This window comes from Helianthus annuus, chromosome 8, assembly GCF_002127325.2.
Source record: "Helianthus annuus cultivar XRQ/B chromosome 8, HanXRQr2.0-SUNRISE, whole genome shotgun sequence".
Taxonomy (NCBI): Eukaryota; Viridiplantae; Streptophyta; class Magnoliopsida; order Asterales; family Asteraceae; genus Helianthus; species Helianthus annuus.
In genome coordinates, this window is record NC_035440.2 from 7137194 (window position 1) to 7156593 (window position 19400).

At 40.7% G+C, this 19400-nt stretch overlaps 3 long non-coding RNA genes across 3 annotated transcripts; all 3 read right to left on the reverse strand.

The window, feature by feature from the left end:
• Window positions 1–7169: 7169 nt before the first annotated feature.
• LOC110870781 lies at window positions 7170–8397 on the reverse strand. The gene is made up of 3 exons (XR_002553231.2): window positions 8282–8397; window positions 7690–7743; window positions 7170–7389 (listed from the first exon to the last, which is right to left on the reverse strand). It is a non-coding gene; the product is annotated as an uncharacterized LOC110870781 (long non-coding RNA).
• A 5473-nt stretch (window positions 8398–13870) lies between these two features.
• Window positions 13871–15119, reverse strand: LOC110870780. Its single transcript, XR_002553230.2, has 3 exons — window positions 14983–15119; window positions 14391–14444; window positions 13871–14090 (listed from the first exon to the last, which is right to left on the reverse strand). It is a non-coding gene; the product is annotated as an uncharacterized LOC110870780 (long non-coding RNA).
• Window positions 15120–18151: 3032 nt separating this feature from the next.
• On the reverse strand, window positions 18152–19400 carry LOC110870779. Its single transcript, XR_002553229.2, has 3 exons — window positions 19264–19400; window positions 18672–18725; window positions 18152–18371 (listed from the first exon to the last, which is right to left on the reverse strand). It is a non-coding gene; the product is annotated as an uncharacterized LOC110870779 (long non-coding RNA).

Here is a 19400-nt window from a genome sequence, read left to right on the forward strand (position 1 = left end):
GAACTCGAAAAGCCCTTTTAAAGTCTTTAAAATGACCGAAAAGCCCCTACGGGGCATAGTATTAACTTAAACTCGTTACGGGCATCACGGAAGGTATCCTACTGATACCACAACCCATTTAAGGCATGTTGACTTAGGAAATAAGCGTACGACTCTCATGGTTAACCGTTTCGCCTATTGCGCGCACGGTTCGGCTTATGAAACTAGTTTTCATAATTTAGCCGATACGGGTCAAATAATATCATTTGAACCCCAAAAGCCAGAGTGTGAACCATTAACCCATATAAAACAAGTCTCTGAACTTGTTGGGTCAGAATCACACTCCATTCTCGGTTTTCGCCTTTCACGTGATTAAACCATATCTATATATATCGGAACCAACCGGTCTAGGCTACGGCCATTATAACGACCCGTTAGGATTCTAAGAGGTTAATTAAAACCTTCGTTCCAGATTAGGAGCCCCAGTAAAAGCTATCGGTGATTTAATCCGATTAAGGAAATATACTTGCAAAGGTAAATACTTTAACTTATTTCCCCTATATGGGCTTGGGTTACGGTATATTAATACCGCTTGATTGAGCATTATATTCATCCATCGCTTAGGTGGTCAATTAAATAATATGATCGGCTCATTTAAACAGTTTTGTTGCTTATAAGCCTTTGGGGGGTTTAATGACCGTTGTCCCGGATATCCTTGGCATCATTTTACGAAATGGCCACGACCATCGACATCCCGGTGTAGGCGTACACCCGGTATAAAGTGTCGACATTAAATTAAAAGACGTAGCCGTTGGTTTTTATACTATGGTTTTACGCAAACGTGGTGTGTCTATAAATCTTTAACCCGGCACGACCCGGGCTACTGAACGCATAAAAGAACATGTAAAACGTTCACAAGATTTTATTATAATTTTCCCAAGTTATAAAAGAGTTTGTGCCTTGTGCATTCAAATCAATTTTAATAAACATTTTCAAATGTGTCAGTTGAATGTATTTACCAGTGTAAACTGACGTATTTTCCCCAAAAAGATTAAGTGCAGGTACCTAAACGTAAATTGGCTGGTATTAGCTCCCTAGCGTCGTGATAAGTCTCGCAAGCTTGATTGCAGTATCTGATGGAACAATACTTTATGTTTATTTACGATCCACTGTGGATATATTCAACTTCTGTAATACATTTGATATTACAACCAGAGGTTGAGTTTATATATTTATCTTATGCTTCCGCTGTGCATTATATAATTGTGTGGTTTGACTATATTGTTGCCAACATCGTCACGGTAATCCCCCACCGGGCCCACCGGTGAGACACGTGGAAATCGGGGTGTGACAGGTTGGTATCAGAGCCAACATTGAGTGAATTAAACACTATCCTATTTAATCTCAATGACACAATTGCACATACTTGAGTCTAGACAATAACTTAGGACAAATTCGGATTATTACTCCTTTTTGTCTTTATTTTCGATTCGATTTTTAATAAGTTTTGGAGCAGGAAAATGCCACCTGTTATATTCCGAGGAAGAGGAAGAGGAAGAAGAGGCCGAGGAGAAATCGTGACACATCACGATAACGAGGCTGGACCATCTGGTACAAGACATCCTTCGATGACACGGAGCGAAGAGCCACAACGACGAAGAGATCTTTACGAACCCGCGAGGCATTCCACTTCGCACAGCTCGACGCCATCCTACCGGCACTCCTTTGGACCAAACTCAGAAAATGATCCCAACAACCCACAACCTTCCTTCATACCTCTACAACGTTCGGTATCGACCCGGAATTATGACGACCCTACTCCATACTACATAGGTCAGTTTAATCCGGCTGACTACATACAGGAACCTTCAGGCTTTGTTCCATTAGGGCCGCAAGATCATTTCTCCGAGGACCATATGGATGAAGATACTGATCCAACTGAACCTGCGCGTGGTACGCCCACGCATCCGATAGAAGTCTCTGATGGGTCATCCTTCCATGGAACGCCCTATCAAGGACCAGACAGTTTCCAAGCGTTGTTTGACCGGCATGAGTGGTACTACACGCCACCCCAACAGACATCTCAACAACCGCGACATCCACAGGATCCCTCTGAGGATTCACGCTTTGAGGCAGTTACGCCACCACCTCCGCCACCGGCGCAACCAGTAATACCTGATCCGCCGAGGCGTAGGAGGACAAATGCTCGTATGTCTACACGAGGAGGAGGGGGTATCCACTTCAGCACTCCTCGACATTCTAGTAGTAGCCACTATCCGCCACTACGAGAAGAAGGACCTTCAAGTCCTATACAGGAGGCGAACTCCGCACCAGCTGCACAAAATTCGCCACCATTTGGGTATGACCAACCCATACCAGCTTATACGGGTCCAATGGCTTACAACCCGTTCGAACCGTCACAAGCACAATACAACTACGGCTATGAGCGCGACCCATATGTGGTGTCGGCAAGATATAATGCGTGCTACCCTGACGGAGCACATGGAAACATGGGACCACCGGACTACTCAGCTCATGGGTATCCAATCCCTCCCAGACCTCCAGTTCCGCAACAAGCGCCGCAACCACGTTTCTCTCCTCCTGAACAGGAAGAAATACTCCATCGACTAGATCGTGTGGAGAGAGAGTTCGAAGAAGAGAAAAAGAGCCACCGAGGATTTCTCAAAGGCTTGGCGAACCTACTAAAGGGCAAAAAGAAGAAACGTGACCATTAGCCCTTAATAGTTGTATGAATGTAATTTCTACTTTGAAATAAGTCCCTGCGTGGACAACTTATCGTATTTTAGTCCCTATGTGGACTTATCTTTAGTCCTTGCATGGACATCTATCTTATATTAGTCCCTGCGTGGACTTGTCACTTATTTTAAACCTCTATGGAGGTATGTACTATTTAAAAGACCCGTTTAGGGCAATATGTAATTGTATTTGAGATTTTGGAATGTACGTTATGAGTTTTGTTTTAATATGTATAAAATAAATCAAAACCATTCCTTTTATATTGATCTGCCTAAATAAAAGAATCTTGAAAGGTGAAACCTAGCTTGGTGTCTTTTAAGATCCAGTCAAGATGGTATGACCTAATTGAAAAGATTCTGATTCCCGGTTAACCTCTGTACGCATGTTAACAATCATGGCAGATGTGATTCGTTAAGATCACGCACGTCATTCTTATACAATAATCCTTTAAGGATTTCAAAACCCAACTAAATGATTTATAAATCGTGGGTTAAATCACCAATGAAGGTGATCAATATCATTAAAACATCCATTAGTGATGTAGTGCCTACGGGCCAGTATTATAAAAACATCCATTAGTGATGTAGTGCCTACGGGCCAATATTATAAAAACATCCATTAGTGATGTAGTGCCTACGGGCCAATATTATAAAAACATCCATTAGTGATGTAGTGCCTACGGGCCAGTACTATAAAACATCCATTTAGTGATGTAGTGCCTATGGGCCAACCATATCAAAACATCCATTAGAGATGTAGTGCCTACGGGCCAACTATATTTAAACATCCATTAGAGGTGTAGTGCCTATGGGCCATAATAATTGTCTTATAAAGACAAAAGGCAGTGGTAGTCTATGACTCTCTGTCAGAAAGAGATAAAAGAACTACGGTTCAAATCTCTATGCCTTTGATTCTCTGAAATCTCGGCTAATATTATAAAACATCATCATGATTAGGCTTTATGCCGCCAATACTATTTATATAGCTGAAATAGGATATATTCAATTCCTAATATTTAAAGAAATAATAAGTTAACCAAATATGGTCTCTGTACCATGGTTGACAAATTGTCATAAAAGAAAATTATATAATAATCGCCTAAATAAAATTTTGTTATCTTCTGTAACAGATTCAAGTTACAATGGCGGATCCCAATGGAGAGAACAGCCACACAAATGAAGATGACTATGACAATACGCCAGTACATTTGACAGGCGCACAACTGAAGGCTCTGATTGACAATGCTGTTCAGGCAGCTATTGATCGTCAATATACTGAGTCCCAAGGCAGAACCGTGTCAAAACCACCCTCTAAACCAAAGACACACTCCAAACCACCCTCTGAACCCAAGAAAGATGACGACAAACACTCGTCCACTGAGCACAGCGTTCATCGCGATAGAGAATATACTGATGCATCCAGTGCTAAGGGTTGCACCTACAAATACTTTGTATCATGTAAGCCCCGTGAATTTACAGGGGAGAAAGGTGCGGTTGACTGTATCACCTGGCTAGACGAGATGGACACGATTGTGGACATCAGCGGGTGCGCTGAGAGGGACGTGGTAAAGTTTGTGTCCCAGTCGTTCAAGGGCGAGGCCCTGGCGTGGTGGAGAGCTCTGGTGCAGGCTTCAGGTAAGTCTGCCTTATACAAAATGTCATGGGGGGAGTTTATTGCCCTCATAAAAGAAAACTACTGCCCTCAACATGAGGTTGAGAAGATTGAGGCGGATTTTGTCTCACTAGTGATGACAAACCTGGATTGTCAAGCATATCTGACAAGCTTTAACACCATGTCACGCCTGGTGCCATATCTTGTGACACCAGAACCTCGAAGGATTGCCCGCTTCATTGGGGGCTTAGAGCCGGCGATCAAGGCCAGTGTGAAGGCCTCTAGGCCGACGACCTTCAGGTCAGTTACTGACCTCTCCTTGTCTCTTACACTTGATGCTGTCCGTCTGAGGGCACAAAGGAGCAAGGAGGCTGAAAAGCGAAAACGTGAGGATGATACCTCACGAAAGTCTGGGAAAAAGCACCGTGGAAACGGTGAGAGCAAGAGAGGGTCGGAGGCAAAGAAGGAGGGGCAAACTGATGGAAGACCTCACTGCAAGGTCTGCAAGAAACCTCACTCCGGGAAGTGTAGGTTTGCGTCTGGTTCACAGTCGCAACAAAAGACTCCATCCTGTGGGCTATGCAAGTCCAAGGATCATAAGACCGTGGAGTGCAAAAAGATAAAGGATGCAACCTGCTATGGTTGTAACGAAAAGGGGCACATAAAGAGTAATTGCCCTAAGTATGCCAAGAAGGCGGAGGAGACTAAGAAGTCAAATGCGAGAGTTTTTCGCATGGATGCAAAGGAAGCGGTTAAGGACGACAATGTGCTTACAGGTACTTTTCTCGTAAATAATATATTTGCAAGAGTACTATTCGATTCTGGCGCTGATAAGTCCTTTGTAGACCAGAAATTTTGCCAACTACTAAATATGCCAATCAAAACCCTTGACGTGAAATACGAAGTAGAGTTAGCAGACGGCACGATAGAAACCGTCTCTACTGTTCTAGAAGGATGTGAAATATCCATTAGGAACCATTCTTTTCCTTTATCTCTACTTCCCTTCAAATTAGCGGGTTTTGACATTGTGCTAGGCATGGACTGGTTATCTCGTAATCAGGCCCAAATCATTTGCGGCAAAAGGCAGATAGTTTTAAAGACTCCGAGTGGTGAATCTCTTACCATTCGAGGGGATACGCATTACGGATTGCCCGAAGACGTATCTATGCTGAAAGCTTCAAGATGTTTGAACAGAGGCTGTGTAATTTACATGGCTCAGGTGATACTTGAAGAACCGAAGCCAAAGATCGAGGATCTTCCTGTCATTTCTGAATACCCCGAGGTTTTTCCCGAAGAACTACCTGGTTTGCCACCAGATAGACAAGTGGAGTTCAGAATAGACATCATTCCTGGAGCTGCTCCGATAGCAAGAGCACCTTACAGATTAGCTCCGACGGAAATGAAAGAACTGAGGACCCAGTTGGATGAACTGCTGGCGAAAGGTTTTATCAGACCTAGTTCATCTCCCTGGGGAGCTCCTGTCCTATTTGTAAAGAAGAAGGACGGATCGATGCGGTTGTGCATCGACTATAGAGAATTGAATAAAGTTACCATAAAGAATAGATACCCTCTGCCGAGGATCGATGATCTGTTCGATCAGCTGCAAGGAGCGAGCTACTTCTCAAAGATCGACTTAAGGTCGGGTTATCATCAACTAAGGGTCAGAGATGAACATGTACATAAGACAGCATTTAGGACTCGCTATGGTCATTACGAGTTCCTAGTGATGCCTTTTGGGCTCACAAATGCACCGGCTGCGTTCATGGATCTCATGAATCGCGTTTGCAAGCCGTACATGGACAAATTCGTCATAGTCTTCATCGACGATATCCTTATATATTCCAAGAACCAAGCTGACCACGAGAAGCACCTCCGTTGCATTCTCGAATTACTACAGCGTGAGAAACTCTACGCCAAATTCTCGAAATGTGAATTTTGGCTACGAGAGGTTCAGTTTTTAGGTCACGTTGTGAGTGAGCGTGGTATCCAAGTGGATCCCGCTAAGGTGGAGGCGGTCATGAACTGGCAAGAGCCAAAGACGCCTACCGAAATCCGTAGTTTCCTGGGGTTAGCAGGATACTACCGGAGATTTATTGAAAATTTTTCAAGGATTTCTGCGCCCTTGACTTCCTTGACCAAGAAGAAAGAAAAGTACATTTGGGGCCCAAAGCAGCAAGAGTCCTTCGAAATACTGAAGCAAAAGCTAAGCAACGCACCTGTGCTGACATTGCCAGAAGGTACAGATGAATTCGTAGTTTACTGCGATGCATCACACACGGGCATGGGGTGTGTGCTTATGCAAAAGGGCAAGGTGATTGCCTATGCTTCGAGGCAATTAAAGGTGCATGAAAAGAATTACACCACCCATGATTTGGAGTTGGGTGCCGTTGTATTTGCACTGAAGTTATGGAGGCACTACCTTTATGGTATTAAATTTGTGATTTACTCCGATCACAAAAGCCTCCAGCACCTGTTCAACCAGAAAGAGTTGAACATGAGGCAACGTCGTTGGATGGAAACCCTGAATGATTATGACTGCGAAATCAGGTACTATCCCGGCAAGGCGAATGTAGTCGCCGATGCCTTGAGCAGAAAAGAAAGGGTAAAACCTATTCGAATCAATGCCAAAAGCATTGAGGTCAAGAACAATTTAATTGAAAAGATATTATGTAACGACCATAATTTTTCCTTTAAAATTTAATAAATGACAACATACTTTTCTAACAAAAATTTGGGCATGACCCGTTGGTAAACGGGCGATACCCTGTTTTTCATAAACAAACTTCATTCAACTATACACAAACATTCAAAGACATGACATACACAATAAAAGATGACCTATCCTTAGTTTCGAAAACCATAAGTATGTATGCACCTACGACAACTTTTCAAAAGACAACCATAACCAAACTAGTTTAAGTACAAAACACAAACATAAGTAACTAGGTAATTTGACATCGACTTTATACAAAATGCGGAGCGCTTGACGGGCTTGAGGTGTGTTCGATCCGGGCAAGCTTGATAACTAGACATGAGATTTACCTACATGATCACAACATCAAAACATATTAGAACGAGGGTTCCTTCTTTACTTAAGAAATTACCTTACGAACTTAAAATAAAAGGGACATACAAACCTTATACTAAGCTACATTCTTTCATACTTACACGGTAGTGAGTTCCAACGAAACTTCATACCCGTCTTTCTAGTCTTACAATTTCATTATCCGACCCATTCAAGAGAAAGGTCCAATCATATATCTTAACCATGCTTGATACAATTTAGTACAATTACGGACAAACACATATCTAAAGTAAACCCAAATTGTACAAATAACGTACCTCGGTCTTGATTCCCTTGCGGCTTCCCTTGACTTGAACTTTCTTCCTTAATGCCTACATATAAACATTCATTCTTTTAATTCATGTTTCATACTCATTTACACATATCAATAAAACATCATACAACTTGCTCATACTTCATAAACATGTTAAATTCATACAAGATTTATAGCTTATATGACTAGCATTTTCATTGAGGCATTTTGTCAAACACTTGATGTGCATGTTATCATCAAAGCACAAGATACAAGTATTTTTGGCATAACCCTACTTATTCACCTTCTAATCTAACAAGAATCAATCAAGTTCATGACTTTCTTTCATCCTACACATCTAGCTAATCTAAATTCCCCTTTCACAATCAGATTATGTATCAATTAACATTTCATAAACATATCATTATAAATCATCATTTTCATCTTCTTCCTACAACAAGTGGGTATGAACCCTAATCATTCAAACAATCAAAATTATACAAAATCCTCAGTCTAGTACGAATTCCTAACTCAAATTACACAAGATTTTCACATGATTTCATGATAGGGTTAAATCCCACTTTCTACAAATCGTCAAATCAGAAATTTCGACTTACCTTGAGTTGAACAAGCTTAGATAGTTAAAGATTAGAGCTCATGCATCAATTTAAGCCCTTAATTCCTTCCTAATCTTGTGAATTTCTGAAAATTAGGGTTTGTTCTTGGCTCCCCCCTTCTTGATAGATCCCACAATCACACCAGTAGTGTGTTTTGTGTTTTCAATTTTCCTTTTATTTGTTTTAATTAAAACTTTTATTCTTTTTAACAAGTTTAGCCCCTTAACTTTCTTAGTTTGTTTATTTATCATTTAACTTCCTTCTAATAAGTTACTAACATGCTAGGTTAAAATATAACATGACTAGGCTTTCAAGTAATATAAATAAATTACATATTTTGGGGTGTTACAAGTCTGCCCCCCTTACAAAAGGTTTCGTCCCCGAAACCTTAATACATACCAAATAATGTCGGGTAGAGCTTCCTCATTTCATCCTCTAACTCCCATGTGAGATCCGATCCCTTCCGATGTTGCCATTGCACCAAGACTTGCTTTATAGTTTTGTTCCGCAGGCGCGTTACCTTAGAATCCTTGATAGCTATCGGCTTCTCGATATAATTCAATCTTTCGTCCAGCTCAATATCGTCAATGGGCACATATGCCGTCTCATCCGCTAAACACTTTCTCAATTGTGACACATGGAATGTGTCATGTATTCCATCCAAAATTGGCGGTAATTCCAACCGATATGCTACCTCCCCAACCCGGGCCACAATCTTGAAAGGTCCTATATAGCGAGGACCTAGCTTTCCTCGCTTACGGAAACGGATTATACCTTTCCACGGGGAAACCTTTAATAACACATAATCACCTACTTGAAATTCGATGGGTCGCCTCCTTTGATCTGCATAGGCCTTTTGTCGATCTTGAGCCGCTTTCAAACGGGCTCGCACAAGATCGATCTTCTCGTTAGTTTTAGCCACCACCTCGTTGGGTGCAATTTCTCTCTGTCCCACCTCTCCCCAACAAATTGGAGTTCTACACTTTCTTCCATACAACAATTCATACGGTGCCATTCGAATGCCGCTGTGATAACTGTTGTTGTATGAAAATTCCACCAACGGCAAGTGGTCATCCCAGCTTCCCCCGAAGTCTATTACGCATGCTCGCAGCATGTCGATAAGTGTTTGAATGGTCCGCTCGGACTGACCATCCGTTTGGGGGTGGTAGGCGGTGCTGAAATGTAATTTTGTACCCATACTTTCATGAAAACCTTGCCAATATCGAGATGTGAATCGGGTATCTCGATCCAACACAATAGATACAGGAACTCCGTGTCGTGATATTATCTCGTTAACATAGATCTCCGCCATCTTTTCGGAGGAGAAAGCTTCCCGAATGGGTAAGAAGTGCGCGCTCTTGGTGAGGCGGTCTACAATCACCCATATAGCATCGTGACCTTTCCTTGTCTTAGGAAGCTTGGTCACTAGGTCCATCGTCAATTCTTCCCATTTCCACACCGGAATCTCTAACGGTTGCAACTTCCCATATGGTTTCTGATGTTCTGCCTTTACCTGCAGACATGTCAAACATTTGGCAACATACTTGACAATGTCACGCTTCATGCCGGGCCACCAATAACTTTTCTTCAAGTCCAAATACATTTTTGTAGCTCCAGGATGGACCGAGAATCGGGATTTGTGAGCTTCTTCGAGTAATGCCCCCTTTGCTTCGCTAAACCGGGGTATCCAAATACGACCATACATGGTTCTAATCCCATCGGATCTTTCTTCGAATTTATCCACAAATCCCTTTGTTCTTTCCTTTTTAGAATCCATTCCGCTTAGTGACTTGATTTGGGCTTCTTTAACCATTTCGAGAAATCGTGGTGTAATTACCATCTTCATGGACTTAACTTGAATTGGAGGCGGGTAATCCTTTCGGCTCAGGGCATCGGCCACTATGTTAGCTTTACCCGGATGATAAAGGATCTCACAATCATAGTCTTTAAGAAGTTCTAACCACCTTCGCTGCCTCATATTTAATTCCCTTTGCTCAAAAAAATATTTAAGGCTTTTGTGGTCGGAATATATAACGCTTTTCGTACCGTAAAGATAGTGCCTCCATATCTTCAAAGCAAATACTACTGCAGCTAACTCCAAATCATGGGTTGGGTAATTACTTTCGTGTGTCTTCAATTGCCTAGAAGCATAGGCAATGACTCTACCCCTTTGCATCAAAACACATCCCAACCCTTGGTGTGACGCATCCGTAAACACCACCAAGTCTTCCGTTCCATCTGGTAAGGTTAGTACCGGGGAACTCGACAACTTTTCTTTCAAGGTTTGAAACGCCCTTTCTTGATCTGCACCCCACGAAAACTTCTCATCCTTCTTGGTTAACTTGGTCAACGGCAAAGCCAATTTAGAAAAATCTTGGATAAACCTCCTATAATAGCCTGCTAAACCCAAAAAGCTTCTTACCTCACTTGGGTTCTTGGGAGGCATCCACTTCATAACGGCTTCCACCTTTGACGGGTCTACTAAGATACCATCCGCATTAATAACATGACCGAGAAATTGTACCTCTCTAAGCCAAAAAGCACACTTGGAGAATTTCGCGTACAATTTCTCCTTGCGAAGCACTTCAAGAACCTCACGCAAATGGCATGCATGATCGGCTTTACTTCGGGAATAAACCAAGATGTCATCGATAAAAACTATAACGAATCTGTCTAACATAGGCCGACAAACTCGATTCATAAGATCCATGAACGCGGCAGGCGCGTTCGTTAACCCAAAGGACATTACTAAGAATTCGTAATGCCCATATCGCGTTCTAAAAGCCGTTTTCGCCACATCCTCATCTCGTACTCGTAACTGATGGTACCCGGACCGCAAGTCTATTTTTGAAAACCAACTTGCCCCTTGTAACTGATCGAAGAGATCATCGATTCGGGGCAATGGGTATCGGTTTTTCACAGTCAGCTTATTCAACTCGCGGTAATCGATGCACATGCGCATCGAACCATCTTTCTTTTTGACAAAAAGTACAGGCGCTCCCCATGGCGAGACACTCGGGCGTATAAATCCCTTGTCGAGCAATTCTTGTATTTGTACCATTAGCTCCCGCATTTCTGTTGGGGCCAGCCTATAAGGGGCCTTGGCTACGGGTTTGGCATCAGGGTACAATTCAATCTTGAAATCCACTTCGCGTTCCGGTGGAAGCCCCGGTAAATCTTCCGGAAAAACATCAAGAAACTCATTCACAACTTCAACCTCTTCTATCATAGGGATATTCTGCTTAGTATCCACCACGTAAGTTAGAAATGCCTTGCTTCCATTTCGTACGTACTTGTATGCTTGGACTATAGAACAAAGCTTCGAATTGATATTCCTTTCCCCTTGTATGCTTACTCGTTTTCCTTCCGATGTTAACACATGAATTACCTTCTTCTCACATTGAATTTCGGCCTGATGCTTAGCTAGCCAATCCATGCCAACTATAACCTTAAATTCCCCCAATATCATGGGAATAAGGTCGATAGCAAACTTTTCGTCTTCAATGATTATTTCACAATCTCTACAAACTTCGTGCAACAAGTAACTCTTACTATCGGCTATTTCTACTTCTAATGGTACACGCAGTCTTTCGATTCTAAAGGAGGGGTGTGACACTAATTCACTTGATACAAACGATCTACTGGCACCGGTATCAAATAACACATACGTAGGCATCGAGTTCAATGAGAATATACCTGATACAACATTCGGGTGGTCCTTCGCTTCCTCGGTTGTGATCTGAAACATCCTCCCCTTAGCTCTTGGGGCTTCCTCCTTTCTTGCCTCCTTATCAGTTTTCTGTTGAAGCTTGGGACACTCAGCCTTAATATGACCCGGTTGGAAACAGTTGTAACACGTTCTTGAAGGATTAGGGCACCTATAGTATGGGTGTCCCTCTTGACCACAGTTGTAACAACCCTTTTTCCCTTTCAAACATTCCCCCGTGTGTAACTTTCCGCACGTTTTGCATTTTGGAATACTACCCTTCGCCTTATCCTTCTTGCCTTGATCTTGAAATTTTGGTTTCTTTGAAGGGCTCGAGCTAGAAACATTTTCAGATGCTCTCTTTTCGCCCCTTTCCGCCTGTCTTCTCATTTCAATCTCCCTATCTCGGGCCAGCTCAATGAGCTCATTCAAAGTTTCACATTTAGCGGGAATTATGAACTCCCGATATTCAGCCTTCAACATACCATAATAACGGTTTATCTTCATTCTCTCCGTTCCTGCTATCTCGTTACAGAACTTCAGCTTGTCTAGGAAAACGTTGGTGATTTCATCAATGGTTTCATCTTTCTGACGAAGATGTAAGAAATCTTCTTGGATCTTGTCGATGGCAGATTGTGGACAGTGATGCTTCAGAAAAGGTTCCTTGAACTCCTGCCATGTTAAGACTTGAACTTTTTCTTCCCCAAGCTCTTTACTATAAACATCCCACCAATCCTTAGCTCGGAGTTGTAGCAAACCGGTGGCGAACATCACTTGATCCTCCTTTTCACAATGACTCCTTACGAACACCGCTTCCGTACTTGCAATCCACCTTTGGCATACTATGGGATCAATTTCTCCTTTGAATGGTAACGGGTTGCACGCCATAAATTCCTTGTATGTGCACTTGCGAGTTCCTTTCCTCTCTTGCATTGCATTAATCATTCCCTTTAACTCGTCTATCTTACTCGTCATCATCGATTCTACTACTTCTAGCACATGACTTTCCACTTCTTGGGCTAAGTGAGGAGTACTTGCTTGCATTGCCCTTCCAATCTCTTCCGAGATCATAGTTTTCAGTTGTTCTTGTCGTGTCATTTCATCCTCATTCGAATCCGTCATCTACACATAAACATCCTTCTTATTCCAACATTCAATCATCCTTTCAGTCATATAATCATTCTATTAGTACATAACTTCCTTGAAAGTTAACATTCATGCATACTAATATTCTTTCGAGTCTTATTATAGCGTTTACAATTCTTCACATATGATAGAAAACATTAAGCAAAACATCACAATTGAAAAAGGCTGAAAACAGGTACCACCGTAAATTACGGTGTCACCGTAATTTACGGTGGCAATATTTTCTTTACGGCGTAAAGCTACTGCCTTACGGCAGAGGAATTTCTTCCCAGTGTCTACCGTAAATTACGGTGTCACCGTAATTTACGGTGACGCCCAGCATACTTTGATGAGTTTCTTATTTTTACAGCCATCTGTTCATCCCGTTTTAACCCGTACCAATCCGTTTCGTCCCAGACCTTTACACATCATCCCATGATGATCTTTCCTAACGTTCCCTAAATAACTCATTCATAATACGAAATAATCTTTAAAGTACTTACTTGCTTCGCGCCGCGGGTCGAACACACTCTTCACATGAGCTTCGGTTTGAGTTCAAGTGTTTGATGCTTGAATCCCTCAAACCTAGGCTCTGATACCAACTTGTAACGACCATAATTTTTCCTTTAAAATTTAATAAATGACAACATACTTTTCTAACAAAAATTTGGGCATGACCCGTTGGTAAACGGGCGATACCCTGTTTTTCATAAACAAACTTCATTCAACTATACACAAACATTCAAAGACATGACATACACAATAAAAGATGACCTATCCTTAGTTTCGAAAACCATAAGTATGTATGCACCTACGACAACTTTTCAAAAGACAACCATAACCAAACTAGTTTAAGTACAAAACACAAACATAAGTAACTAGGTAATTTGACATCGACTTTATACAAAATGCGGAGCGCTTGACGGGCTTGAGGTGTGTTCGATCCGGGCAAGCTTGATAACTAGACATGAGATTTACCTACATGATCACAACATCAAAACATATTAGAACGAGGGTTCCTTCTTTACTTAAGAAATTACCTTACGAACTTAAAATAAAAGGGACATACAAACCTTATACTAAGCTACATTCTTTCATACTTACACGGTAGTGAGTTCCAACGAAACTTCATACCCGTCTTTCTAGTCTTACAATTTCATTATCCGACCCATTCAAGAGAAAGGTCCAATCATATATCTTAACCATGCTTGATACAATTTAGTACAATTACGGACAAACACATATCTAAAGTAAACCCAAATTGTACAAATAACGTACCTCGGTCTTGATTCCCTTGCGGCTTCCCTTGACTTGAACTTTCTTCCTTAATGCCTACATATAAACATTCATTCTTTTAATTCATGTTTCATACTCATTTACACATATCAATAAAACATCATACAACTTGCTCATACTTCATAAACATGTTAAATTCATACAAGATTTATAGCTTATATGACTAGCATTTTCATTGAGGCATTTTGTCAAACACTTGATGTGCATGTTATCATCAAAGCACAAGATACAAGTATTTTTGGCATAACCCTACTTATTCACCTTCTAATCTAACAAGAATCAATCAAGTTCATGACTTTCTTTCATCCTACACATCTAGCTAATCTAAATTCCCCTTTCACAATCAGATTATGTATCAATTAACATTTCATAAACATATCATTATAAATCATCATTTTCATCTTCTTCCTACAACAAGTGGGTATGAACCCTAATCATTCAAACAATCAAAATTATACAAAATCCTCAGTCTAGTACGAATTCCTAACTCAAATTACACAAGATTTTCACATGATTTCATGATTGGGTTAAATCCCACTTTCTACAAATCGTCAAATCAGAAATTTCGACTTACCTTGAGTTGAACAAGCTTAGATAGTTAAAGATTAGAGCTCATGCATCAATTTAAGCCCTTAATTCCTTCCTAATCTTGTGAATTTCTGAAAATTAGGGTTTGTTCTTGGCTCCCCCCTTCTTGATCGATCCCACAATCACACCAGTAGTGTGTTTTGTGTTTTCAATTTTCCTTTTATTTGTTTTAATTAAAACTTTTATTCTTTTTAACAAGTTTAGCCCCTTAACTTTCTTAGTTTGTTTATTTATCATTTAACTTCCTTCTAATAAGTTACTAACATGCTAGGTTAAAATATAACATGACTAGGCTTTCAAGTAATATAAATAAATTACATATTTTGGGGTGTTACATATTAGCTGCACAGCGAGAGGCTGTGTTGGAAGCTAATTACCCTAATGAAAAGCTGGGAGTAACTGAGGAGCAGTTGACTCTTAGCAAGGATGGAATCCTTAGATTGAACGGACGTATATGGGTTCCAATTTATGGAGGATTACGAGATGTTGTTCTCCAGGAAGCCCATAGTTCCAAATACTCAGTCCATCCTGGTGCAGACAAAATGTACCAAGACTTAAAGGCAAATTATTGGTGGATAGGCTTGAAAAAGTCTGTAGCCGCCCATGTAGCAAAGTGCTTAACATGTGCTCAAGTCAAAGCCGAGCACCAAAAGCCGTCTGGCTTGCTACAACAGCCTGAGCTTCCCGAGTGGAAGTGGGAATGCGTAACTATGGACTTCATAACCAAGTTACCCAAAACCAGGAAAGGAAACGATACAATATGGGTCATAGTCGATAGGCTGACTAAATCAGCTCACTTTCTACCCATCAAGGAGACGTATAGCTCCGATATGCTAGCCCAACTTTATGTTGATAAGATTGTAGCCTTACACGGCATACCTGTGTCTATTATCTCCGACAGGGATACTAGATACACATCTCATTTCTGGAAAAGTTTCCAGCAATCTTTGGGCACGCGTCTAAACTTTAGTACGGCTAACCATCCACAGACGGACGGTCAAAGTGAGCGTACTATCCAAACGCTAGAAGACATGCTTCGTGCATGTGCGATCGATTTAGGTGGTAACTGGGATAAGAACCTACCCCTGATCGAATTCTCCTACAATAATAGCTACCACACCAGCATAAAGGTTGCGCCTTTCGAGGCATTATATGGTAGGAAATGCAGATCGCCTGTTTGTTGGGCGGAAGTAGGGGAGGTCCAACTATCAGGACCAGAGATTGTTTTCCAGACGACGGACAAGATTGTCCAGATCCGGGAACGTCTCAAGGCTGCCCGTGATAGGCAGAAGAGCTACGCTGATCCAAAGCGTAAGGATTTTCACTTCGAAGTGGGTGAAAAGGTATTACTTAAGGTGTCACCCTGGAAGGGGGTGATGCGTTTCGGAAAGAAGGGCAAACTGAGTCCGAGATACATAGGACCTTTTGAGGTCATTGAACGGGTCGGATCAGTTGCCTATAAGTTAAACTTGCCTGAAGAGCTCAATGGAATTCACAATGTGTTCCACATCTGCAATCTCAAAAAGTGCTTCGCCGATGAATCATTGGTGATTCCACACACAGATGTGCATATAGATGAGAGCTTAAAGTTTATAGAAAAACCTTTGTCGATTGAAGATCGACAGGTGAAGAAGCTTCGCAGAAAGCACGTACCGATTGTAAAAGTCAAATGGGATGCTCGTAGAGGTCCTGAATATACGTGGGAAGTCGAAGCTACAATGAAAGAAAAGTACCCCTATTTATTTGAGTAAATCTCGGGTCGAGATTTATTTTAAGGGGGTGAGGATGTAACACCTCGAATTTTTGTGTCCAATGATGTGTTAACACGTGTCATTTGTTTACACGTGGCATCTATAATAAATAAAGGACTAATTTTGACAAGCCTTGAAAGTATATAAATTCGAGGGCTATAAATGTCAACAAGGGTAAATATATTGTATAGTAACCCTAAATAAATGCTTGTACCTTCAAACGAATAAATCATAAATCATACGGAAGTGAAACGCGGAAGAAAGTGAGAGATTACGAGCTACAGGGGTTAACTGTGTCAACATGTTTAATTATACCTCTGAGTGACCCTTTAACGTTCCCAAGGCTTCGTAACAGTATTACACGCTCACTAGAATATACTGTATAAATTCCGCGGAGTTCCGTTTTAAAACGAAAGAGTTATACTCAAATTCGTATGAGAAGGGTTAAAAGCGTCAATAATGAAAGTTAAGGCTTTCTGAACAATTAATAAAATAAACGGGGACTTAACAACGCGGGTAAATAACACGAGGTCCTTAATTGTAATTAACCGAGGGCCAAACCGCAAAGTTACCCCTTCAAACTCGAAAGGTCAGGTAAATCATTACGAAAGATTTCGTTATTAATTACCAGGATTTCGTAATCATTTCAAAAGATTTTAAAAATCTGAAAAAACAGGCCTCACGCGACCCGCATTGCATGTTGGTTAAGTTGAGGCGGGCCGCGCGCCTTCTCTTTTACTCGTCTGATATTTAGATCCCAGGCGGCCCGCATTGTAAACGCATGGAACTCCCATGCGGGCCACATTAGACGCCCAGATGCAGAAACATTGTAACTACTTGACCTTTGGACCCTTTGAACGACCAACAACCAATTAATGGGGCATGGGCACTCTATGCTCGACCCATAACACTTAGGGGACATCTGCCCATCATCCACACTCATTGTAGCATGAGTTGTAATGATCTTAGAGCCTAAGTTTCACTATAAATAGCCACATTGGCTCATAACAATTCACACAACACAAATCAACTTCTCTGGTCATTCTAAAGAAGCTCCAAGCATCTTTCTCTGCTCTATAAGCAAGAACACACTTCTGTAAGTCGTTCATACTCATTTTATCCTGCATTTCCATAGTTATAGCTCATAAACGCAACCGTCGTAACTAACGGTTGTCATTACAATAACTTGCAAATGATTCAGTCTTATGACGGATCAAAAGTGGTTATGAGTTGGTATTTATGTGGGTAATTGTAACGACCATAATTTTTCCTTTAAAATTTAATAAATGACAACATACTTTTCTAACAAAAATTTGGGCATGACCCGTTGGTAAACGGGCGATACCCTGTTTTTCATAAACAAACTTCATTCAACTATACACAAACATTCAAAGACATGACATACACAATAAAAGATGACCTATCCTTAGTTTCGAAAACCATAAGTATGTATGCACCTACGACAACTTTTCAAAAGACAACCATAACCAAACTAGTTTAAGTACAAAACACAAACATAAGTAACTAGGTAATTTGACATCGACTTTATACAAAATGCGGAGCGCTTGACGGGCTTGAGGTGTGTTCGATCCGGGCAAGCTTGATAACTAGACATGAGATTTACCTACATGATCACAACATCAAAACATATTAGAACGAGGGTTCCTTCTTTACTTAAGAAATTACCTTACGAACTTAAAATAAAAGGGACATACAAACCTTATACTAAGCTACATTCTTTCATACTTACACGGTAGTGAGTTCCAACGAAACTTCATACCCGTCTTTCTAGTCTTACAATTTCATTATCCGACCCATTCAAGAGAAAGGTCCAATCATATATCTTAACCATGCTTGATACAATTTAGTACAATTACGGACAAACACATATCTAAAGTAAACCCAAATTGTACAAATAACGTACCTCGGTCTTGATTCCCTTGCGGCTTCCCTTGACTTGAACTTTCTTCCTTAATGCCTACATATAAACATTCATTCTTTTAATTCATGTTTCATACTCATTTACACATATCAATAAAACATCATACAACTTGCTCATACTTCATAAACATGTTAAATTCATACAAGATTTATAGCTTATATGACTAGCATTTTCATTGAGGCATTTTGTCAAACACTTGATGTGCATGTTATCATCAAAGCACAAGATACAAGTATTTTTGGCATAACCCTACTTATTCACCTTCTAATCTAACAAGAATCAATCAAGTTCATGACTTTCTTTCATCCTACACATCTAGCTAATCTAAATTCCCCTTTCACAATCAGATTATGTATCAATTAACATTTCATAAACATATCATTATAAATCATCATTTTCATCTTCTTCCTACAACAAGTGGGTATGAACCCTAATCATTCAAACAATCAAAATTATACAAAATCCTCAGTCTAGTACGAATTCCTAACTCAAATTACACAAGATTTTCACATGATTTCATGATTGGGTTAAATCCCACTTTCTACAAATCGTCAAATCAGAAATTTCGACTTACCTTGAGTTGAACAAGCTTAGATAGTTAAAGATTAGAGCTCATGCATCAATTTAAGCCCTTAATTCCTTCCTAATCTTGTGAATTTCTGAAAATTAGGGTTTGTTCTTGGCTCCCCCCTTCTTGATCGATCCCACAAT